At 39.3% G+C, this 27047-nt stretch overlaps 1 long non-coding RNA gene across 1 annotated transcript in view; it reads left to right on the forward strand.

Moving 5' to 3' along the window:
* Positions 1 to 1758: 1758 nt before the first annotated feature.
* Positions 1759 to 27047, forward strand: part of LOC148005517 (uncharacterized) — a 116164-nt gene continuing 90875 nt past the window's right edge. The window contains exon 1 of the long non-coding RNA XR_015623434.1: positions 1759 to 1836. This is a non-coding gene — a long non-coding RNA (uncharacterized LOC148005517). The remainder of the gene's footprint in view (positions 1837 to 27047) is intronic.

Genomic DNA, 27047 nt, shown 5'->3' on the forward strand with positions numbered 1-27047 from the left:
ACTGACCGTAGGATTCTCTTGGCCATGTGACAAATATCACTCCAACCTAAGACAGATGCATTTCCGAGGGGCTCATTCCAGGATATCACAGCCATTTAGTCACCTTTTCATTTGTCTATAAGGAAGGGGGAGATGTTGGGAGCAATGCCCTTGGAGCCCTCCATTATTGATGTTATTATTAAAGTTACTGTTAAGTATGACTGGGTTCATGGAAAATCCCCAGCCAGCTACAGAAGACTAGTACAAATGTAGTCATCAAGATGATAACATCTGACATTAAGACTCCCAATATGATGACTTGTAACCTTTCTGAAAAAACCAACACCCTGCTGACTAATAGATATGACAAACCTGTTACCTTTCTGACATCCTATTAACATCATGAATTGTGTGTCCGATTCCCTGACCACACAAATATTGTGTCCTTGGCCTGTGTAAATGTTTCACACTTCCCCCTCCCTCTGTTACCCATGTTATGGTATAAATTCAGCCTTGGGAAAAAATAAAATTGTCGCCTTGATCAGACTCTTTGCATCCTTCTTCATGTCTTTTGTCCCCCATTCTCTTCCAGGTACATCCTGCACCCTTCGTTGTCAGGGAAGTGAGAGGGTTGTAAAGTAAAAAAAAAGTAAAAGTAAATTAAAGTAGAATTATAACAAAAAATACATTTATACATCCCATAAATTACATGCCTGTGGCCCTCATTAAAACCCTGAACCACTTGTAGTTTGAAAATGTCACCAGGAAGAGGAGTAGCTCCAGGACAGTCATGCTCTGATGGAGTCTATAGTGAGAAGGATATTAGGCTTCTCAGGTAGGCCAGAGCTTTCAGCCTGTGCTTGAAGGCTGCTTTTTATCGGGGGAGTTTCCTGAGTGGATCAAAGGAAGCACAGGACAAGGCTTCAAGTTTTAATAAGGTTTGATTTGTGATCATTAGAGAAAATGACAATGTATACTCAGGAACAATTTTCTTGTTTATTCTGATCCAATTTCAGACAATAAAGAAATTTTATATGTCACACTGTACAGGCTTTGGAATAAAAGCATGTGGTTAATTACTGGAATTGAGCTACATTTATGCAGTGGAGGAAGACGAGATATCCATATCCTACATGCATTTATATCTCCGTAAATTCCAGAAAAAGGTTTGGGATGTAATTGGAGCTCTTGTGGTGGGAAATCTTGCTTCAGGAAGCATGAAAATTTATTTTCTTGGTGTCTGTTGAGTGTGTCTTATCTTTATTACTCATCTAAAAAATATATCTTATGAAGGAGGTCTGAAAAGCATTTAGTATATGTGATTTCATATATTTATCTGCATGTACTGTTATATATTTTTTGATTTGTCTCTGTGTTCAGCTTGTAGCATATAAAAACTCACATTCCTAAATATATTTCTGTATTGGTGTAGGATTGAAACGTCTGTTCTTCATAACAGGTCATAGTGGCCGTATTTAACCAGACTTGAGGAATATATTGATGAATTACTGAATAAACCACAGACTCCTAAGTGATGATTGCAAATGGAGCAGAGGGCACAAATGAACATGGGGGACCCTGTACCTTAAAGTGTTGGTGACCATACAGAACAAATACTTGTAGTGCTCTTCTCTATTAGTAATATATACCGCTGGAAAAAGGAAGTAAAGTGTTGGAAACAACCTGCTCATTCAGAAACCAGAAAATGTCAGTTTACCTTATTGGTTTTGGGACCTCATATTTTGTGTCTCAAATTTCATTTTCTGTAAGCTTTTTTTGTGAAAAGCAGCTGTGTAGACAGGTTTTGATATTGGGGACAGAGCGATTCTGTGCAACTTCTGATGGGTACACACCACTGTAAGTACTCTACTCAATCTGTTTTGATTAGAATAATATTTTTCAGGTAGTGTGCACAGTATATCCCTTTTGGGTGTATCTGGTATTTACCTTGTCCTTACAAGTGCTGGGGAAGGGGTTCAAAGGAAGAGATGTTCTTTTCTCACAGGGCATTGAAGAAGTTGATATGAGACTCCTTACTCAAGTAATTTTATATCTGGTTTATTTGGGTTTGTGTAGCATATTGTAATCCTATGCCATGTAGATTATACTTTCCCTGAATCTCTGTTGAAGTTAGTCACAAAGAGACTTCCCTTTTACAAAGGGAGGGAGTTCGAGATAAATCCATATGTTATTTATAGTTGTTTATCATTCTGTTTGAGAGGTATTTATTCTTATGTGTTTCTCTAGTCATTAAATTTTGTTTACTGTACATGCAGACACTCATGCAATGGGCCATTTTTATTGGTACTTCTATTTTATTGTTCATATTATTCATTAAATAATTTCTTTATTTACTTTAATCCTGATGAAATCTCTTGCTACTTCTTCTCCTGCTAGTTTATCCCTCTTATTCCAAATCCTCTGGTCTCTTCCTCCCATCTCCTCAGACAATGGAAATCCTCCCATGGATATCAAACTGCTTTGTTCTATCAACCTGTAGGAACACTAGGCTCATCTTACACCATTGAGACTAGTTTGGTTAGGGGACACTGATCCAAGGAAGAGAATACAGTCAGAAATAGCCCCAGAACCTGTGGTTTGTGGTTGTGAAGACCAAGATGCACATCTGTTTCACATGTGTAGAGGGCATAGTTCTAGCTAATATATGCCCACTGGTTGATGGTTAAGTCTCTGTGAGTCCGTATGGCCTGATGTTAGTTGATTCTCTACCTTTTCTTGTGATGTCATTGAAATTTCTGACTTCTTTAATCTTCTTTCCTTCTTTAAGAGGATTCCACAATCTCTTTCCACACAAAGCCTAATGTTTGGTTGTGGGTTTCTGTATTGGATGTATCAGAATCTGGGTGAAATATTCTGTATGACATTTATGCTAGAGTCCTCACTGAAATTGTAGAAGAATATTATTAATAGTGTCAGGGGTGGGCTCTTTCTTTCTCATGGCTTTGGTCTCAGTTTGGGCCAGTCATTGCTTGACAATTTCCTCAGATTCTTCTACAGCTTTATCCTTGATCATCCTGTATGTAGGACAAACAATGTGTCTAGGCTTTTGAAGCTGGGTTGGTGTCTTCATGCTTCAACTGGAACTTATGTCTTGTTACAGGAGGAAGCTGCTACAGATTCGACTTGACTTATTGTTCAGAGTCTTAGTAGGGTTACCCTTATAATTTTCTGGGAAATTCCATTGCCCCTGCTTTCTAGATAATATCAGAATTCCCCCACCCCATTCCAGTTTTTTTTAACACAGTGGACATATTATCACTAGGGTACACTGGACAGACAGGGTAACCAGCAGGTAAAGTAATGGCCAGTGAAAAAAATGTATAATAATAGGGTACTGATCAACAGAAAAGGAATCTTTTGTTAGCATGTACACAAACACCCCCACACATACATATGCTGTATTGAGCAAACACACAAAGGAGAGTCATGTGCATAGCAATAATTTGATTAATTATTATTTATTATAATATATAATTATATATTATATAATATTATAATTATTTATTAATATATTAATAATATGTGTACTCATCATTGATTGCTGCACACCCTATTTGTATAGATGATCTCTGAATATGATATTTAGAGGAAGCCGAGACTCAAAGGGGAAAGAGGGAGCAGAGATTGAAATGTCTAACCCACAACTGGCTTAAACTAAAACCTATCCTGTGGCCAATCCCTGATGCTAATAATGGTATATTTGCTGACAATAGCCTAGCATGACTCCTCTGATAGTCTTCACATAGCAGGTGACCAAAACAGATGTAGAGACTCAAAGTCTTCAAAAGTTCAAAGTTACTATTTGGACCTTTTGTACAGATGGGGTAACTGGGTCATCCTAGCCATGAAGAAAGCCTAACATTAGAGGATGTGGACAAGGAAGGCAGAGAGAAGAGTCATAGAATACTAGGGTAGTGGCAGGTAGGACTCTTGGTTATACCTTAGAGACAATTTTCTGGGACTTAAAGTTTCAAGGTCATTATATTTGTCTCCTTACCTTGTGAGACAATGGAGGGCTCCTGATAGTCTGTGGTGGGAATTTGGCTAGTACTGAAGAAAGGTTCCAGGAGAAGAAGTGCAACATACTAGCTAGAAAGATAGATGGTGATTTGGGTATTCCCTATTGATGAGGAGAACCAAGGAATGGTAAGGGAGGGACTGACTCACTATAGCCTACAGGACCTTGGAGGTCCCTGATAGTTGGAGGGTGGCAACATTTTTGATAATTACCTTTCTTGTATCTGTAAAAACTAATTTAATGAAAATACAAACTTTCTGGTGAGTTTTAAGACAGTGGAATATACAATGATGCTGCCTAATAGAGATTCCTCACATTTGAAGTAACAAGCAGGCTGGAAGAAAGATCCTGGAGGAAAAAAAATTCATTAGTGTGGAACCATTGAAATTGGGCAATTCTGCTTCCATTAGAAAACTCAATCAACCTCTGTTTTAAGGGAAAAGCCATTATCCCTTGAGCAATTGCCAAACTCATCCAGAAAGCATGGGTCTTGTCAGTACATGGCCTAAAATATTTGGAAAAAAAATCAAATAAGGGAGTGCTTATAGTGGTTTTGAGAAGCAAGGACTGTTTTATTATCTTATGCCACAGTGATTTTGTGGCTACTTACTCACCTGGAAACTAACCAATGTGTATATAGTAATATGTGGAGAGTATTTTATGCCCACTGTAGTAGCTAATTTATGTTTCAATTTGACTAAAACAAAAATGGAAAACATAACTGTGAGTGGTTTCTGCTTAAGCTTATTTGTGAAGATTTATTTCTCATCTGGATATTTGAGGTAAGAAGACACATTTAATCACATTTTTATTCTAGATTTAATCTGGACAAGGCTTTCTGATGGAAGCTTGTATAAAACTTAGAAGAAGGAAGGGTTTCCACTGCACTGCCTGCTCATCTTGCTTTCTTATACAATCTAGGTTTTTTAAGGTATAAATCCCAGGAATTTGCTACAGCAACAGTAGGCTAAGCCCTTCCATCTTTATTACTATTAAAGAAATACCTCACAGGCGTGTGTACAGCCAGATATCATGAAGGTGTTTTCTCAATTGGGGATTCTTCCCTCGGATATTTATAGTTTTCCTAAAATTGACAAAGAACCTGCCAGGACATACAATTTACCACCATTTAAAAAATGACTTATATTACTCTATTCTTAAAATTCTCATGAATAAATCCAGACTGGCAACACATAGGAGAAGGACTATACGGATGTGAGAGCTAGAAACACAATTCAATGAGGGTAACCTTATCAGAGTTCAGAGTGCAGGCCTCCTCAGAGACACTTACAGCGAGACAGTGGAATAGTGGGATCAGGAATAGTAATAGCAAAAGTATAATTTAAAGTTTAATTGAAATTTTATTTTCTTTGTAGACTGTCATATGGTCTCATAAATGTATATGTTGCATGTGCTCCAAATTATTTTCAAATATTGTGAAACCATGCTGCGATTACATGGAACAGGGTTCAATTTTACTCCATATTTATAACCTTCGTTTTTATTCTTTCTAAATGGCTTTCACACCATTAGTTACAGGCAATATAGAATTTTGGATTTAATTTCAATCTTTTTGGTGATTAGAGATGTTACTTTTATGCATCCTCTTCTTCCTACCTATATATGCATCAAAACAAGACCCTACTGATAATGCCAGGAAGTTCTTACTGACAGAAGCCAGATATATATGTCTCCTGAGAGTCTTTCTATCTATCTATCTATCTATCTATCTATCTATCTATCTATCTATCTATCTATCTATCTAATTGATCTGTCTATCTATAGTTTCTGAGTTTAGTGACCATATAAGGGATGGATCCCCAGGTTGGGCGGTCACTGGATAGCCTTTCCTTCAGTCTCTGCTCCACACTTTGCCTCTGTATTTCATCCTGAGGGTATTTTGTTCCCCCTTCTTCTTTTTTTCTATTTTTTTAATTGGATATTTTTTACTTAAATTTCAAATTTATCCCCTCTCCTGGTTTCTCATCCAGAAAATCCCTCTCCCATCCCCCCTTATTCTATAAGGGTGTTCCATCTCCCCCACCACTCCCCTTCCCACCTCCCTCGCTGACATTCCCGTGCACTGGGGGTTCCAGCCTTGGCAGGACAAAAGGCATCTCCTCCCATTGGTGCCCAACAAGGCCATCCTCTGCTACATATGCAACTGGAGCCATGGGTCTGTCCATGTTTACTGTTTCGGTAGTGGTTTATTCCCTGGGAGCTCTGGTTGGTTGGTACTGTTGTTCCTATGTGCTTGCCAACCTCTTCACCTACTACAATCCTTTCTCCAACTCCTCCAATAGGTATCCCATTCTCAGTTGAATGGTTTGCTTCTAGCATTTGCCTCTGTATTTGTCACGCTCTGTATGAGCCTCCCAGGAGACAGATATATTAGGCCCCTATCAACATACACTTCATAGCTTCATCAATATAGTTTTGGTTCCTGTGTGTATGTGTGTGTGTGTGTGTGTGTGTGTGTGTGTGTGTGTGTGTGTGTGACCTATATGCTCTATCCTCAAATGGGACCATCCCTTAATGTCCATTCTTTCAGTCTTTGATCTAAACTTTGTCTCCATATCTCCTTCTACAAATATTTTGTTCCCCATTTAAGAAGGACTGTAGGATCCATACTTTGGCTGTCCTTCTTCTTGAGCTTTATGTGGTCTGTGGATTTTATAAAATGAACTTAAACAAATCAGTAGCCTTCCTCTACTCAAAGGATAAACAGGCTGAAAAAGAAATTAGGTAAATGACACCATTCATAATAGTAATAATAACATAAAATATGGCAGTGTCACTGTAACCAAGCAAGTGAAGAAAGAAATTGAAGTTCTCAAAAGATGGAAAGACTTCCCATGCTCACGGATTGACAGGATTAATATAGTAAAAATGGCCATTTTGCCTAAAGCAATGTACAAATTCAATGCAATCCTCATCAAAATTCCCTAAATTATTCATAGAGTTAGAAAGAGCAATTTGCAAATGTATTTGTTACCTGTCCTAAGGAGTGAAGTATTTACAATTTGGTCTTCCTACTTGCTGTTCATGTGGTCTGTAAATTGTATGTGGGTACTCTGAGCTTTTGGGCTCATCTCCACTTAGTGAGTATATACCATGTGTGTTCTTTTATGTTTGGATTACCTCACTCAGTATGACATTTTTATTTCCATTTTCATAAGAATTTCAAGAAGTCATTGCTTTTAATAGCTGAGTAATATTCCATTGTGTAAATGTACCACATTTTCTATATGCATTCCTCTGTTGAAGTACATCTTCAACAGCTTCTGGCTGTTATAAATAAGTCTGCTATGAACATACTGGAGAATGAGTCTCTTTGTTATATATTGGAGCACAATTTGGGTATATGCCAAGAAATTATGTAGTTGGGTCCTGATATAGTACTATGTCCACTTTTCAGAGGCACGGCCAGATTGACTTCCTTAGTGGTTGTACCAGCTTGCAATCACACCAACAATGGAGGAGTGTTCATCTTTCTCTACTTCCTCAGCAGCATTTTCTGTCACCTGAGTTTTTGATCTTAGCCATTTTAATTGGTTGAGGTGGAATCTCATGGTTATTTTGATTGTCATTGCCCTGATGACTGAAGATGTTGAAGATTTCTCTAGGTGTTTCTCACTCATTCAATATTCCTCAGGTGATAATTTTTTATTTATATTTGTACCCCATATTTTAAGATGTTTATTTGATTCTCTGAAGTCTTATTTCATGTCACCATCATATCAGTTGGAACGAAAACAAACAGAATTGAGGTAAAGTGAATAATTTTAGGTTGATCATAACTTTAGCAGTGTAGAATGAGAAGAACACTCAAATAGTTGGGAAGGATTATTTCAATAATAATATATGTGTGTGTTTTCTACAGTTAATTGTAATATATCAAATTACTTATATAGGCATTGGAGAGCTTATGACTTAGCTATAAGAATGATTAGTTTGTCATCAATAAATTGTGGACTTGTGTTTGAAAACTTCATGATAGGGAAGATGAATACAACTATTCTCAAACATCAGTAATAGTATTACTAAAATGGTAGTCATGTGAGAAGCAATGTACTACCAAATCTCCCTAGTTATCCTCACACACACGAAGTTCCACTGGGTTATTTTATAACTATCAGCAAAATTACTCGTTCTCATGAAATATTGCTTTATTATAGAACCTTTTAAAATTCTACTAGTGTGTGAACAAGCAAGAACTTTAATAGTCTGCAACAATGAGAGAGATCTCTAGAGAATTTCCATGGTAAAAGAAAGTCCACATTTCTAACATTAAAACCCAATCCTGGACATAACTACAGATTCAGAGGAAATTCAAAAAATCATCAGATCTTACTATAAAAGCCTATATTCAACAAAACTGGAAAATCTGAAGGAAATGGACAATTTCCTAGACAGATACCAGGTGCCGAAGTTAAATCAGGAACAGATAAACCAGTTAAACAACCCCATAACTCCTAAGGAAATAGAAGTAGTCATTAAAGGTCTCCCAACCAAAAAGAGTCCAGGGCCAGACGGGTTTAGTGCAGAATTCTATCAGACCTTCATAGAAGACCTCATACCAATACTATCCACACTATTCCACAAAATTGAAAGAGATGGAGCACTACCGAATTCCTTCTATGAAGACACAATTACTCTTATACTTAAACCACACAAAGACCCAACAAAGAAAGAGAACTTCAGAACAATTTCCCTTATGTATATTGATGCAAAAATACTCAATAAAATTCTGGCAAAAGAAATCCAAGAGCACATCAAAACAATCATCCACCATGATCAAGTAGGCTCCATCCGAGGCATGCAGGGATGGTTTAATATATGGAAAACCATCAATGTGATCCATTACATAAACAAACTGAAAGAACAAAACCACATGATCATTTTATTAGACACTGAGAAAGCATTTTACAAAATTCAACACTCCTTCATGATAAAAGTCCTGGAAAGGATAGGAACTCAATGCCCATACCTAAACATAGTAAAAGCCATATACAGCAAACCAGTTGCTAACATTAAACTAAATGGAGAGAAACTTGAAGCAATCCCACTAAAATCAGGGACTAAACAAGGCTGCCCACTCTCTCCCTACTTATTCAATATAGTTCTTGAAGTACTAGCCAGAGCAATCAGACAACAAAAGGAAATCAAGGGGATACAGATTGGTAAAGAAGAAGTCAAAATATCACTATTTGCAGATGATATGATAGTATATTTAAGTGATCCCAAAAGTTCCACCAGAGAACTACTAAAGCTGATGAACAACTTCAGCAAAGTGGATAGCTAAAACTATTGTAAACAATAAAAGGACTTCAGGGGGAATCACTATCCCTGAACTCAAGCAATATTACAGAGCAATAGTGATAAAAACTGCATGGTATTGGTAGAGAGACAGACAGATAGACCAATGGAACAGGATTGAAGACCCAGAAATGAACCCACACACCTATGGACACCTGATTTTTGACAAAGGAGCCAAAACCAATGGAAAAAAGATAGCATTTTCAGCAAATGGTGCTGGTTCAACTGGAGGTCAACATGTAAAAGAATGCAGATCGATCCATGCTTATCACCCTGTACAAAGCTTAAGTCCAAGTGGATAAAGGACCTCCACATCAAACCAGATACACTCAAACTAATAGAAGAAAAACTAGGGCAGCATCTTGAACACATGGGCACTGGAAATAATTCCTGAACAAAACACCAATGGCTTATGCTCTAAGATCAAGAATCGACAAATGGGATCTCATAAAACTGCAAAGCTTCTATAAGGCAAAGGACACTGTGGTTAGGATAAAACGGCAACCAACAGATTGGGAAAAGATCTTTACCAATCCTAAAACAGATAGAGGGCTTATATCCAAAATATACAAAGAACTCAAGAAGTTAGACTGCAGGGAGACAAATAACCTATTTAAAAATGGGGTTCAGAACTAAACAAAGAATTCACAGCTGAGGAATGCCGAATGGCTGAGAAACACCTAAGGAAATGTTCAACATCTTTAGTCATAAGGGAAATGCAAATCAAAACAACCCTGAGATTTCACCTCACACCAGTGAGAATGGCTAAGGTCAAAAACTCAGGTGACAACAAATGCTGGCAAGAATGCAGACAATGAGGAACACTCCTCCATTGCTTGTGGGATTGCAGACTGGTACAACCATTCTGGAAATCAGTCTGGAGGTTCCTCAGAAAATTGGACATTGAACTACCTGAGGATCCAGCTATAACTCTCTTGGGCATATACCCACAAGATGCCCCAACATTTAAAAAAGACACATGCTCCACTATATTTTTAGCAGTCTTCTTTATAATAGCAAGAAGCTGGAAAGAACCCAGATGCCCTTCAACAGAGGAATGGATACAGAAAATGTGGTATATCTACACAATGGAATATTACTCAGCTATCAAAAAATGCCTTTATGAAAATCATAGACAAATGGTTGGAACTGGAAAATATCATCCTGAGTGAGGTACACAATCACAGAAAAACACACATGGTATGCACTCATTGATAAGTAGCTATTAGCCCAAATGCTTGAATTACCCTAGATGCCTAGAACACATGAAACTCAAGAGGGATGATCAAAATGTGAATGCTTCACTTCTTCTTTAAAAGGGGAAACAAGAATACCCTTGGCAGTGAATAGAGAGGCAATGATTAAAACAGAGACAGAAGGAACACCCATTCAGAGCCTGCCCCACATGTGGCCCATACATATACAGCCATCCAATTAGACAAGATGGATGAAGCAAAGAAGTGCAGGCCGACAGGAGCCGGATGTAGATCACTCCTGAGAGACACAGCCAGAATACAGCAAATACAGAGGCGAATGCCAGCAGCAAACCACTGAAATGAGAATAGGACCCCCGTTGAAGGAATCAGAGAAAGAACTGGAAGAGCTTGAAGGTGCTCGAGACCCCATATGAACAACAATGCCAAGCAACCAGAGCTTCCAGGGAGTAAGCCACTACCTAAAGACTATACATGGACTGACCCTGGACTCTGACCTCATAGGTAGCAATGAATATCCTAGTAAGATCACCAGTGGAAGGGGAAGCCCTTGGTCTTGCTAAGACTGAACCCCCAGTGAACGTGATTGTTGGGGGGAGGGCGGAAATGGGGGGAGGGTGGGGAGGGGAACACCCATTAAGAAGGGGAGGGGGAAGGATGAGGGGGACGTTTGCCCAGAAACCGGGAAAGGGAATAACACTCGAAATGTAAATAAGAAATACTCAAGTTAATTAAAAAAACAAACAAGGCCCGCAGCAGCTCTCTGCTCCCAGACCAGGTGAGAGAGAGACCCAACCGCCTGGTCAGGTGGGCACTCCTGAGGCTGCAGAGCGGAAGAGACCACCAACACTGATCACCCCTGCCCACATCCCTGGCCCAAGAGGAAACTGTATAAGGCCTCTGGGCTCCCGTGGGGGAGGACCCAGGAGCGGCAGGACTTCTGCGCCTGAGACACCGCCGGAACCTGAAAGAAACAGACCGGATAAACAGTTCTCTGCACCCAAATCCCGTGGGAGGGAGAGCTAAACCTTCAGAGAGGCAGACAAGCCTGGGAAACCAGAAGAGACTGCTCCCTGCACACACATCTCGGACGCCAGAGGAAAAAGCCAAAGACCATCTGGAACCCTGGTGCACTGAAGCTCCCGGAAGGGGCGGCACAGGTCTCCCTGGTTGCTGCCACTGCAGAGAGCCCCTGGGCAGCATCCCACGAACGAACCTGAGCCTCGGGACCACAGGTAAGACCAAATTTTCTGCTGCAAGAAAGCTGCCTGGTGAACTCAAGACACAGGCCCACAGGAACAGCTGAAGACATGTAGAGAGGAAAAACTACACGCCCGAAAGCAGAACACTCTGTCCCCATAACTGACTGAAAGAGAGGAAAACAGGTCTACAGCACTCCTGACACACAGGCTTATAGGACAGTCTAGCCACTGTCAGAAATAGCAGAACAAAGTAACACTAGAGATAATCTGATGGCGAGAGGCAAGCGCAGGAACCCAAGCAACAGAAACCAAGACTACATGGCATCATCGGAGCCCAATTCTCCCACCAAAACAAACATGGAATATCCAAACACACCAGAAAAGCAAGATCTAGTTTCAAAATCATATTTGATCATGATGCTGGAGGACTTCAAGAAAGACCTGAACACACTTAGGGAAGCACAGGAAAACATTAATAAACAAGTAAAAGCCTACAGAGAGGAATCGCAAAAATCCCTGAAAGAATTCCAGGAAAACACAATCAAACAGTTGAAGGAATTAAAAATGGAAATAGAAGCAATCAAGAAAGAACACATGGAAACAACCCTGGATATAGAAAACCAAAAGAAGAGACAAGGAGCTGTAGATACAAGCTTCACCAACAGAATACAAGAGATGGAAGAGAGAATCTCAGGAGCAGAAGATTCCATAGAAATCATTGACTCAACTGTCAAAGATAATGTAAAGCGGAAAAAGCTACTGGTCCAAAACATACAGGAAATCCAGGACTCAATGAGAAGATCAAACGTAAGGATAATAGGTATAGAAGAGAGTGAAGACTCCCAGCTCAAAGGACCAGTAAATATCTTCAACAAAATCATAGAAGAAAACTTCCCTAACCTAAAAAAAGAGATACCCATAGGCATACAAGAAGCCTACAGAACTCCAAATAGATTGGACCAGAAAAGAAACACCTCCCGTCACATAATTGTCAAAACACCAAACGCACAAAATAAAGAAAGAATATTAAAAGCAGTAAGGGAAAAAGGTCAAGTAACATATAAAGGGAGACCTATCAGAATCACACCAGACTTCTCGCCAGAAACTATGAAGGCCAGAAGATCCTGGACTGATGTCATACAGACCCTAAGAGAACACAAATGCCAGCCCAGGTTACTGTATCCAGCAAAACTCTCAATTAACATTGATGGAGAAACCAAGATATTCCATGACAAAACCAAATTTACACAATATCTTTCTACAAATCCAGCACTACAAAGGATAATAAATGGTAAAGCCCAACATAAGGAGGCAAGCTATACCCTAGAAGAAGCAAGAAACTAATCGTCTTGGCAACAAAACAAAGAGAATGAAAGCACACAAACATAACCTCACATCCAAATATGAATATAAAGGGAAACAATAATCACTATTCCTTAATATCTCTCAATATCAATGGCCTCAACTCCCCAATAAAAAGACATAGATTAACAAACTGGATACGCAACGAGGACCCTGCATTCTGCTGCCTACAGGAAACACACCTCAGAGACAAAGACAGACACTACCTCAGAGTGAAAGGCTGGAAAACAACTTTCCAAGCAAATGGTCAGAAGAAGCAAGCTGGAGTAGCCATTCTAATATCAAATAAAATCAATTTCCAACTAAAAGTCATCAAAAAAGATAAGGAAGGACACTTCATATTCATCAAAGGAAAAATCCACCAAGATGAACTCTCAATCCTAAATATCTATGCCCCAAATACAAGGGCACCTACATACGTAAAAGAAACCTTACTAAAGCTCAAAACACACATTGCACCTCACACAATAATAGTGGGAGATTTCAACACCCCACTCTCATCAATGGACAGATCATGGAAACAGAAATTAAACAGTGATGTCGACAGACTAAGAGAAGTCATGAGCCAAATGGACTTAACGGATATTTATAGAACATTCTATCCTAAAGCAAAAGGATATACCTTCTTCTCAGCTCCTCATGGTACTTTCTCCAAAATTGACCATATAATTGGTCAAAAAACGGGCCTCAACAGGTACAGAAAGATAGAAATAATCCCATGCGTGCTATCGGACCACCACGGCCTAAAACTGGTCTTCAACAACACTAAGGGAAGAATGCCCACATATACGTGGAAATTGAACAATGCTCTACTCAATGATAACCTGGTCAAGGAAGAAATAAAGAAAGAAATTAAAAACTTTTTAGAATTTAATGAAAATGAAGATACAACATACTCAAACTTATGGGACACAATGAAAGCTGTGCTAAGAGGAAAACTCATAGCGCTGAGTGCCTGCAGAAAGAAACAGGAAAGAGCATATGTCAGCAGCTTGACAGCACACCTAAAAGCTCTAGAACAAAAAGAAGCAAATACACCCAGGAGGAGTAGAAGGCAGGAAATAATCAAACTCAGAGCTGAAATCAACCAAGTAGAAACAAAAAGGTCCATAGAAAGAATCAACAGGACCAAAAGTTGGTTCTTTGAGAAAATCAACAAGATAGATAAACCCTTAGCCAGACTAACGAGAGGACACAGAGAGTGCGTCCAAATTAACAAAATCAGAAATGAAAAGGGAGACATAACTACAGATTCAGAGGAAATTCAAAAAATCATCAGATCTTACTATAAAAACCTATATTCAACAAAATTTGAAAATCTTCAGGAAATGGACAATTTCCTAGACAGATACCAGGTATCAAAGTTAAATCAGGAACAGATAAACCAGTTAAACAACCCCATAACTCCTAAGGAAATAGAAGCAGTCATTAAAGGTCTCCCAACCAAAAAGAGCCCAGGTCCAGATGGGTTTAGTGCAGAATTCTATCAAACCTTCATAGAAGACCTCATACCAATATTATCCAAACTATTCCACAAAATTGAAACAGATGGAGCCCTACCGAATTCCTTCTACGAATCTACAATTACTCTTTTACCTAAACCACACAAAGACACAACAAAGAAAGAGAACTTCAGACCAATTTCCCTTATGAATATCGACGCAAAAATACTCAATAAAATTCTGGCAAACCGAATTCAAGAGCACATCAAAACAATCATCCACCATGATCAAGTAGGCTTCATCCCAGGCATGCAGGGATGGTTTAATATACGGAAAACCATCAACGTGATCCATTATATAAACAAACTGAAAGAACAGAACCACATGATCATTTCATTAGATGCTGAGAAAGCATTTGACAAAATTCAACACCCCTTCATGATAAAAGTCCTGGAAAGAATAGGAATTCAAGGCCCATACCTAAACATAGTAAAAGCCATATACAGCAAACCAGTTGCTAACATTAAACTAAATGGAGAGAAACTTGAAGCAATCCCACTAAAATCAGGGACTAGAAAAGGCTGCCCACTCTCTCCCTACTTATTCAATATAGTTCTTGAAGTTCTAGCCGGAGCAATCAGACAACAAAAGGAGATCAAAGGGATAAAGATCGGAAAAGAAGAGGTCAAAATATCACTATTTGCAGATGATATGATAGTATATTTAAGTGATCCCAAAAGTTCCACCAGAGAACTACTAAAGCTGATAAACAACTTCAGCAAAGTGGCTGGGTATAAAATTAACTCAAATAAATCAGTTGCCTTCCTCTATACAAAAGAGAAACAAGCCGAGAAAGAAATTAGGGAAACGACACCCTTCATAATAGACCCAAATAATATAAAGTACCTCGGTGTGACTTTAACCAAGCAAGTAAAAGATCTGTACAATAAGAACTTCAAGACACTGAAGAAAGAAATTGAAGAAGACCTCAGAAGATGGAAAGATCTCCCATGCTCATGGATTGGCAGGATTAATATAGTAAAAATGGCCATTTTACCAAAAGCAATCTACAGATTCAATGCAATCCCCATCAAAATACCAATCCAATTCTTCAAAGAGTTAGACAGAACAATTTGCAAATTCATCTGGAATAACAAAAAACCCAGGATAGCTAAAGCTATCCTCAACAATGAAAGGACTTCAGGGGGAATCACTATCCCTGAACTCAAGCAGTATTACAGAGCAATAGTGATAAAAACTGCATGGTATTGGTACAGAGACAGACAGATAGACCAATGGAATAGAATTGAAGACCCATAAATGAACCCACACACCTATGGTCACTTGATTTTTGACAAAGGAGCCAAAACCATCCAATGGAAAAAAGATAGCATTTTCAGCAAATGGTGCTGGTTCAACTGGAGGGCAACATGTAGAAGAATGCAGATCGATCCATGCTTATCACCCTGTACAAAGCTTAAGTCGAAGTGGATCAAGGACCTCCACATCAAACCAGACACACTCAAACTAATAGAAGAAAAACTAGGGAAGCATCTGGAACACATGGGCACTGGAAAAAATTTCCTGAACAAAACACCAATGGCTTATGCTCTAAGATCAAGAATTGACAAATGGGATCTCATAAAACTGCAAAGCTTCTGTAAGGCAAAGGACACTGTGGTTAGGACAAAACGGCAACCAACAGATTGGGAAAAGATCTTTACCAACCCTACAACAGATAGAGGCCTTATATCCAAAATATACAAAGAACTCAAGAAGTTAGACCGCAGGGAAACAAATAACCCTATTAAAAAATGGGGTTCAGAGCTAAACAAAGAATTCACAGCTGAGGAATGCCGAATGGCTGAGAAACACCTAAAGAAATGTTCAACATCTTTAGTCATAAGGGAAATGCAAATCAAAACAACCCTGAGATTTCACCTCACACCAGTGCGATTGGCTAAGATCAAAAACTCAGGTGACAGCAGATGCTGGCGAGGTTGTGGAGAAAGAGGAACACTCCTCCATTGTTGGTGGGATTGCAGACTGGTAAAACCATTCTGGAAATCAGTCTGGAAGTTCCTCAGAAAATTGGACATTGAACTGCCTGAGGATCCAGCTATACCTCTCTTGGGCATATACCCAAAAGATGCCTCAACATATAAAAGAGACACGTGCTCCACTATGTTCATCGCAGCCTTATTTATAATAGCCAGAAAATGGAAAGAACCCAGATGCCCTTCAACAGAGGAATGGATACAGAAAATGTGGTACATCTACACAATGGAATACTACTCAGCTATCAAAAACAACGAGTTTATGAAATTCGTAGGCAAATGGTTGGAACTGGAAAATATCATCCTGAGTGAACTAACCCAATCACAGAAAGACATACATGGTATGCACTCATTGATAAGTGGCTATTAGCCCAAATGCTTGAATTACCCTAGATCCCTAGAACAAACGAAACTCAAGACGGATGATCAAAATGTGAATGCTTCACTCCTTCTTTAAATGAGGAAAAAGAATACCCTTGGCAGGGAAGGGAGAGGCAAAGATTAAAACAGAGACTGAAGGAACACCCATTCAGAGCCTGTCCCACATTTGGCCCATACATATACAGCCACCCAATTGGACTAGATGGATGAAGCAAAGAAGTGCAGACCGACAGGAGCCGGATGTAGATCGCTCCTGAGAGACACAGCCAGAATACAGCAAATACAGTGGCGAATGCCAGCAGCAAACCACTGAACTGAGAATAGGTCCCCTATTGAAGGAATCAGAGAAAGAACTGGAAGAGCTTGAAGGGGCTCGAGACCCCAAAAGTACAACAATGCCAAGCAACCAGAGCTTCCAGGAACTAAGCCACTACCTAAAGACTATACATGGACTGACCCTGGACTCTGACCCCATAGGTAGCAATGAATATCCTAGTAAGAGCACCAGTGGAAGGGGAAGCCCTGGGTCCTGCTAAGACTGAACCCCCAGTGAACTAGTCTATGGGGGGAGGGCGGCAATGGTGGGAGGGTTGGGAGGGGAACACCCATAAGGAAGGGGAGGGGGGAGGGGGATGTTTGCCCGGAAACCGGGAAAGGGAATAACACTCGAAATGTATATAAGAAATACTCAAGTTAATAAAAAAAAAAAAAAAAAAAAAAAGAAACTTACCCCAGGGCCATACAAGTGATAAAGCCTAAAACACTGGATCCATTCTTCTCCAAAGCTTATTGGACATTCTTGTACCATGTTCTTCCAAATAAACTCAGCTTAACATGCAAAAAAAAAAAAAAAAAGATTTGAAAGCCACAAAACCACAAAAGTGACTAAGTGGGGGTTGCCTGAACTGTATTAATCTCTTGTGCTGGGAGGGCTGTGAGTGACAGTCTCTGGGGCTAAGAAACCCTGCAAACACTCAGTGAGAAGACCCAGGCAGAGGTAGGTACGAATTAACCTTTCCTGGGAATTTCTCTGCCCGTTTTTATTTAGCGATGATGAATGGAGGGATGACAGAGAATTGTTAGTGTCCCCCTGACGTTCCAAAATTACCAAGCATGTGTCAGAAAGGTGAGGCCCAGGGTCACTGTAGGAAATGAGCTCTCATGACCATCCTTGCTGTGGGCCCATCTGCTCGATCCACTAAACCTAAGAGGAAAGCTGCTGCTGTCTGAAAGGAAAACAGAGACTGTGTGGCTTGGGAGGGAGGCAAGAGTACGGGAGCCGGCAACAGCAGGTTCTAGGAAAACTCTGCCAGGCGGAAGTCTGTCTGTGTCTTCTGGATGCTGGGAAGTGTTTTACAGACTTGCTGTGTTATTTTCACCCTGGGGTTCTTATTTTCTGCTCATGGATCCTAAAGTAAGGTTAATGTTGGCTATGGAGTCTAGAGACAGCAGCTTCTTCCTGATTCCAGAAGTCTAGCACAGGGGAGCTGGGTATGATCCTTTGGGAGATGAGATGGCTGTCCTGGGCTTGCTTAATTTCTGACGTTTAAATAAATGCTTCATGTAAGTCTGTGTTGTTAATACACCGTGAGACGTGCACACAATCTGTTAATGAGCACATCTGTATTTGCAGTGCATCTCTGAGAAATGTTTACCTATTAGAAAGAAAAAAACAAACAAACAAACAAACAAACACAATTCTGTACAACATAGGCTAACATTTCCAGGAGTCTGAAGTGATCCTGGAAATTCCTTGTTGGTCTTCACTGCCCTCTGCTGGTCTGCAGCACCTTTGTATGGAAGTTTTTTTCAGGTTGACAGCGCACTTCCCTGTGTGACTGGTACAGTAGTACATGGCTATGTAATCAGTTTGGAGACTATTTATTTTTAAGAAAACTTGGCTCTTGGAGGTGTCCCTGCTGATGCTCAGTCGGGATTTGAGAGCTGAATTATAATTTGTATTTCCATTACCCCATATTACTGGCATCCACTCCAGACCCTTTCCTGGAGGCTGTTGAACCCAGTGCAAACCATAGCTTGTTAAAGAGAATCCAGAGACAGTGCATGGGATGGACAGGGTCTGTGTTGGGTGCACCAGACCATGTCCTGTCTCCTTCAGATGCACCTGTGGACAAACAGCATCGCCATTAATCATACTTTTGGTTGTCATGTCTGAGTCCCTCTTCTGAAACCCTGAAACACAGCTTTGAAAGGTTATGTTGGAGCCATGCTCTAATCAAGGTTCTAATGAGAAGAGGATGAGGCTTCTCAGCTAGTCCTTGGCTTTTATCCTGATCCTGAGGGCTGCTTTGCAATGAGGGAGTTTCGTGAGAGGATAAAAGGAAGCCCTGGGCAAGGTTTCCAGTTTTCCCTCCTGTTGAGAGGAATTTGCCTTATGCTTTGTAGAGCACCTGGAGAGGAAAATAAGGAACACTTTTCTGGTACTGGTTGGAATTCAAATTACAGATAAAGAGAAAGATATAGGATTCACACTGTGCCAGTCCTTGAAGTAAAACATGAGAATGTTCAAGTAAATAAACCCACATTCATGAAGTGCAGACAGAACAGCATCCCATGTCCTATGTGTATTTTTAAACGAGATTTATAATTCATTATTCGAACATTTTTATGTCAGGTGGTGTCCAAGCCACATGTCCTTTGGTCTGTAGGCTGCTCTGCAATGTGACTTTTCTTTTCGAATCAGACTTGTGAAGTCTTATCTTGTCTTTTTTAAAATTTATTTTCTTCCTTCTTTTATACTCTTGATTTTATATCCTTTCTGTTCCATCCTCTGACTGTTCTACATCCCATATCTCCTCCCTGATCCCCTTCCCACTGTCTTCAAGACGATATCCCCATACCATCCACCCCACAAGACCTCTAAACTCCCTGGGATCTCCAGTCGCTTGAGGTTTATGTGCATTTTCTCTGACTGAACCCAGACTTCACTGCTGTATATCGGCTGGTGTATGCTACCAGATTGGTGACGAGTGTCTGAGGGATCTTGGAGGTCCATGTTAATTGAGACTGCTGGTCCTCTTCATGGTGGCCCTCATACTCAGCTTCTTCCAGCTTTCTTTAATTCAACCCAGGGTTCATCAGCATCTGCTCCTCGGTTGGACACAAATATTTGCAACTCACTCTTTCAGTTACTTGTTGGAGCTTTCAGAGGGCAGTCTGTTAGGTACATTTTTGTGAATACTGCATATCCTCAGAAATAGTTTCAGCTTTAGGGCCTAGATCTAATTTTGGGCCTGTTGCTGGACCTTCATTTCCTCATTGTTTTCTCCACTTCTATCCCTAGAGTTTTTTTTGAGACAGGAGCAATTTTTTCAGACAGGTCAGAGGTTTTACTGTAGGATAGAAATCCCCATCCCTCATTTGATGTTCAGTCTTTCTGTTGTAGGTGGGCTCTACAAGTTACCTCTCCCCATTGTAGGGCATTTCATCAAAGGTCATAAGTGAGTCCTAAGTGTCTGTCACCTCCCAGGTCTCTGGTATATTCTGGAGGTCGCTTCCATCCTCTTACCTCCGAAGGTTTTCTGTTCCCATTCTTTCTGCTGATCCTCAGGGCTTCAGTCCTTTTCCCCCACACAATATCAGATCAGGCTCCCCTCTCCCATTCCCCCCCTGCACCACTATCCCCACCCCCCAAACCCTCTGTACCTTCCCCTCCCATGTGTGCTTTCATCTCCCTCCGAGGTGGGACTGAGGCATCCTCCCTTGTTTAATTTTTCAAGTTCTGTGAACTGTATCTTGGGTAGTCTGTACCTTTCTTTTTGCTAATATTCACTTATTAGTGAGTACATACAGTGCCTGTCTTTTTGGATCTGAGTTACTGCATACAGGATATTTTTTAGTTGCATCCATTTGCATAAAAAACACAAGATGGGCTTGTTCTTAATGGCAGAGTAGTAATCTATTGTAAACAAGAACCATACTTACTGTATCTATTCTTCTGTCCTGGGACATCTTGGTTGTTTCCAGCTTCTACTTTTCACAAATAAGGCCACTATGAATATAGTGGAACATGTGCCCCTTGACATGGTTGAACAGATTTTTGGTATACTTCCAAGAGTGGTATTGCTGGGTCTTCACATAGATATATTTCCAATTTTCTGAGGAAGCTTCAAATTGATTAACAGAGTGGTTGTATCAGTTTAGACTCCCAACAGCAGTGGAGAAGTGTTCCTCTTTCTCCACATCCTTGCCAACATATGTTGTCATGTGAGGTTTTGATCTAAGCCATTGTGTTTGATGTGAAGTAGAAATCCATGGTCATTTTGATTTGCATTTATCTGATCTCTAAGGACTTTGAACATTTATTTAGGTGCTTCACAGGAATTACCCATCTATTTTGATTGAGTTTTGGTTGATATAGTAGTCTGGGCTGGTATTTGTGTTCTCTTAGAGACTGCAAGAACTCTACCCAGGGTCTTCTGGTTTTCATAGTCTTTGGTGAGAAGTCTGGTTTAATTCTGAATGGCCTGTCTTTGTATGTTACTTTATCCTTTTCTCTTGCAGCTTTAAATATTCCCTCTTTGTTTTGTTCATTTAGTGTTTTATTTTGTGATGAGAGGAATTTATTTTCTGGTCACATTTGCTTGCTGTTCTATAGATTTTTTGTACCTTTACACGGCCATCTCTTTCTTAGGTTGGGGAAGTTGTCTTTTATGAATATGTTGAAGACATTTTGTGTCCTTTGAGGTGGGAATCTTTGTTCTCTATTCCAGTTATTTTTAGATTTGGTCATTACATTGTGTCCTGAATTTCTGCATGCTTTGGGTTAGGTGTTATTTATCTTTGGAATGTTCTTTGACAGTTGTGTCAGTCTTTTTATGGTATCTTCTACAGCTAAGAGTGTCTCTTGTATCTCTTGTATTCTGTGGGTGATACTTACATCTGTGATCGTGACCTATTTCCAGGTTTTCCTCCATTAGCATTTTCTTTATTGATTCTACTTCCACTTTCATGTCTGGACACTTTATGTAATTCCTTTACCTCTTTGTGTTTTCCTGTATTTCTTAAGGGATTTGTTTCATATTTAAGGGCTTCTACCTGTTTACCTGTGTCTACCTGTGATTTTTTTTCAATTTGCCAAACTGTGAGTGTTTATTAACTGACCAGATTATAAAAATACCATGAGCAATACCTTAGTTCATCCGTCTAATAAGCTTGTTTATCTGGTGATTTTTAGTGTGTTATTTATATCCTCCTTAAAAGATTGTATTATCTCCATGAGATAGGATTTTCAGTCAGTTTCCTGATTTTCAGCTGTGTTTGTGTATTCTGGGCTTGCTGTGGTGGGAGAATTGGGTTCTGGTGATGCCCACATTTGTTGCTTATGATCTTGTACTTTCCTCTTGCCATCCGGTGTTTTCTGGTCTGGGTGAGTCTGTCTGGAATTTGCCTCTTTTCTTCCTGGGTTGTTTCAGGTATCCTTGTAGGTCTGTTTCCTTGGTTGTAGTAGACTTCATTTGGGGCCTTTCAACTGGAGGGGCTCAGAGGGGCAGAGAAGCTGCTAATCTGTTACCCTGACTGCAGTAGATCTCCTGGGAGGCCTTTAGACTGTTGAGGTTTCAGAGGAATTGTCATGTTTTTGTCATGTGTGAAGCTGTTCACTAGGATGGGAGGGAGGCTATGGACTGTGGTTTCTATTTCCCTGTGTGCAGCAGAACTCCAAGAAGCTTTTCAGACGTTTGGGTCAGTTGGCCTGCATGACACAGAGCCTCCACCAGTACTTCAGACTGTAGAATCAGTTGCCCAGCTGCCCTGTGTTCAGACAAACTCCTGGGACACCTTCAACCCGTGGTGTCCTGACTGCAGTGGATCTCCTAGGATGTCTCTGGCTGCAGTGTCAGATGCTATGAATGCAGCAGATCTTCTGGGATGCCTCAAGGTATGGTGTCTAGCCTGCTGAGCAGGCTAGTTTGCAATTTGTCCCAGCAAAAAGGGTGGTACATGATTGGCAATGTTTTGGGGCTCTAAGGTGTCTCTGAGTCCACTGGGCACCTAGCAGCAGCCGTGGGATTTTGGGAGGGTTCTTACCAAATGATCCGAATGCAGCATATCTTCTGGGTAGCCTCTGGATATGGTGTCTTCCATGGAGCAGACTAGCTAGCAGTCTGTTGCAGCAGGAAGGACTGGACAGATGGTTCCATGTGCAATTTACACATCTGTATATTCCAGAAGACTTTTTCAGTGGAATTTGGATCTTGGTGATGAAACATCCTCCTTAAGAAGCTATTTAAAATTATTCTCATGTTACCTATAGAGCCAATTCTATTGTTATATCATTTGGAAAATAGATTGCATGGACGCCTGTCCCAGATATTTCTCTGTTTGATCTCACCGGCTTATCTAAAAGAAGATCCAACGCTCTTATTCAGATCTCATCTTAATAGGCTCAGACTATCTGCTTTGCCACTTAGTCACATTAAACTTAAGGACTAGCTTATGTAACTCTTGATTTCTGTCAGTCTGTATTTCTCTATGTAGTTTTCACTTTTTCTCACTCCTTACCTTATAGAGTATAAAAACCCAAATTTCTAGGAATAATTATTGCATTGGTGAGGGATGGGATGACAACTGTTTATAACATTTCAGAATAAGCAGTAATATAGTGCTAGACTTGAGTTTTGTTAACTGAAGTTCAAAATAATCTGGAGTAGTTTACAATGTAGCAAGAAGTAGAGGGGAAGGCCGGCATGAATATGAGCAACCTGGACCTTGAGTTGTTGAATAACTTTATGAACAGATATAGAGCTTAGCTTAATGCTTTGATAATGTATACCCTAGGAAAGAGAATCAAAGGCCTGGATTCAAACTGCACTGTCAGGCCTCAGAGATTGTGGGTTTATAACTTGCAATTGGAGTCCTCATATTTCGGAATTCTTGTTTTGCTATGCATAATCTTTGTCTTAAAATTACAGTAATGCAGTCAGATCTTAAAATTGGTCTTAGCTTACTGTGGAGGTTGTGATTGTTAGTTTAAGGTCACTTACTCAAATTTGGGGTTTTATTACATTTAATTATTTATTTCTGTTCAAGATTTTTGTTTTTATTTTATTATTGGAATTCTTATTTTAAATACAGGAGTTCTCTGTGTAGTCCTAGCTGTCCAGCATCTCTATCTGTGCTAGAACTCACTCTGTAGACTGTCAGAGCCATGTACTTGGAAAAACAAACTGCTTTTGAAATCATGGAATGAATCGCAATGGTCCTCACAACCAGGAAACTTAGGGAACAATTTCAAGTACTGAAAAGAACTATTTTAATAGTAAAGCCCTGCATTTTGTTAAAGTCAAGAACTAGAACATCAGCAGCACTAGCTGACATGACCTTTGTTGAAGAGACTCTAGTGATTAACATAATGATTTTCTCATACACATTTTAGCCCATAGTATATTAAGATGATTTAATAAATATTATTAATGAGCAGATGTGAGTTGTGTGGATTTAAAGTAGAATTGACTGATTGTTTTTATACAGAAAGCCCTCATACATACGGGAGCTTAACAACTCTCTACTCAAATAAAAGTTGGTCAGGGAAGAAATAAAGAAATTAAAGATGTTTTAGAATTTATCAAAAGTGAAGTCACAGCATACCCAAACTTACAGGACACAATGAATGCTGTGCTCAGACAAAAACATATTTTTGAGTGCCTCCTTAAAGAAATTAAAGTTAGAATACACTAGCAGCTTAAGAGAACATCTGAAACTCTAGAACAAAAAGAAAGCGAAAAAAACAAAGAAAAGTATATGACCAAAAATAATGAAATTCATGACTGAAGTCAATCAAGTAGAAAGAAAAAGTACTATTCAAAGAATCAGCAAAACCAACAGTTGGCCTTTTGAGAAAATCATCTAGATAGATATACCCATAGACAGACTAACAAGTGGGCACAGAAATTCATTCAAATTAATAAACTCAAAAATAAAAATGGAGACATAACAACTGGAACCCATGAAATTAAAAACAATCAACAGATCATACTAAACTAAGTCTATATCAATATCTATACTCAACAGCATCTATACTCTTCAATATCTATACTCAACAAAACTGGAAAACCCAGATGAAATGGATGATTTTCTAGAGATATAAAAGGTATCAAAGTTAAATCAGAATCAGATAAGTGATTTAAACAGTCAGATAACTCCTAAGGAAATATAAGCAATCATTAAAAAGATTACAACCAAAAAGTAGTCCAAGACCAGGTGGCTTTATTGCAGAATTCTCTCAGACCTCTAAAGAACTAATAATAATACTTCTTAAAACATTCAACAAAATAGAAACGGAAATAATATTTATTCTATGAAGCCACGGTTACACAGATACCTTAACCATACAAAGACCAAATTAAGAAAAATATTTTTCAGAACAAATTCTCTCAGGAATATTGATGCAAAAATAATCAATAGAATTTTCACAAAACAAATCCAATAACACACCAAAATGATAATTCACCATGATCAAGTGGGCTTCATCCCATTGTTGCTGGGATGGTTCAATATATGGAAATCCATCAACATAGATGTAAGTGTATAAAAACGACCCCCAAAATCCACAAGAGAATTAATACATGTGATAAACAACTTCAGCCATGTTGCTGGATATAAAATCAACTCAAACAATTTAGCAGATTTCTTCTACTAAATGGATAATTGCGCTGAGAAAGAAATGAGGTAAATGACACCCACACAATACACACAAATAATATAAAATATCTTTGTGTCACTCCAGCCAAGTAAGTGAAAGTTCCATATGAAATGAACTTCAAGGGGCTGGAGAGATGGCTCAGCAGTTAAGAGCACCCGACTGCTCTTTCAGAGGTCATGAGTTCAATTCCCAGCAACCACATGGTGGCTCACAACCATCTGTAAAGAGATCCGATGCCCTCTTCTGGTGTATCTGAAGACAGCTACAGTGTACTTATATATAATAAATAAATAAATAAATCTTAAAAAAAAGAAAAGAACTTCAAGTTTCTGAAGAGAGAACCTGAAGAACTCAGAAGATGGAAAGACCTGATGCACATTGATTGATGGGTTAATGGCCACCTTACCAGAGTCAAAATCAATCTATAGTTTCAATGCAACCTTCATCAAAATTTTAATTCAAATTTTCACAGAGATTAAATGAGCCATTCTCAAATTCATGTGATATAGAAAAAAGATAGGAGAGTGAAAACCACTCTCAAGACTAATAGAACTTCTGGGGAAATCACCGTCCATGACCTCAAAAGAACTGTGCTAAAGAGACAGTCAGGTAGATTGAAGGAATAGAATTTATGACCCAGAAATAAACCTGTACAACTATGGTTACTTGATATTTGACAAAGGAGCTAAAACCATCCAGTGGGAAATAGATAACGTTATCAACAAATGGTGTTGGTTTAACTGGAGGTCAGCATGTAGAAGAATGTAAATCAATCCATCTTATCACCCTGTCTCAAGCTCAAGTCTATATGGCTCAAGGACCTCTACATAAAACAAGATACACTCAAACAAATAGAAGAAAAAGTGGGGAGGAGCCTGGAACACATGGCAGCTGAGGAAAATATCCTAAATTGAACACCAATGGCTTATACTCTAGAATCAAGAATCGACAAATGGGACCTCATAATATTGCAAATCTTCTGTTAGGCAAAGGACACATTCACTAGGTCAAAATGGCAACCAAGAAATTGGGAAAATGTCTTTACCAATCTTACATCCAAAAGAGGGCTGATATCTAATACACACAAAGATCTCAAGAATGTAGGCCCCAAATAGCCAAATAAACCTATTAAAAATGAGATACAGAACTAAACAAAGAATTCTCAGCTGAGAAATATTAATGACTGAGAAGTACCTAAAGAAATGTTTGACATCCTTAGTCATTAGGGAAATCCAAATCAAAACAATCCTGAACTTCTACCTCGCACCAGTCAGAATGGATAAGAACAAAACATCAGGTGACAACAGATGCTGCAGTGGATATGGAAAAAAGGAACACTCCTCTATTTTTGGAATTGCAAGCTGGTTCAACCCCCCTGGAAATCAGTCTG

This window comes from Rattus norvegicus, chromosome 6 (assembly GCF_021556685.1).
Source record: "Rattus norvegicus strain SHRSP/BbbUtx chromosome 6, alternate assembly SHRSP_T2T, whole genome shotgun sequence".
Classification (NCBI taxonomy): Eukaryota; Metazoa; Chordata; class Mammalia; order Rodentia; family Muridae; genus Rattus; species Rattus norvegicus.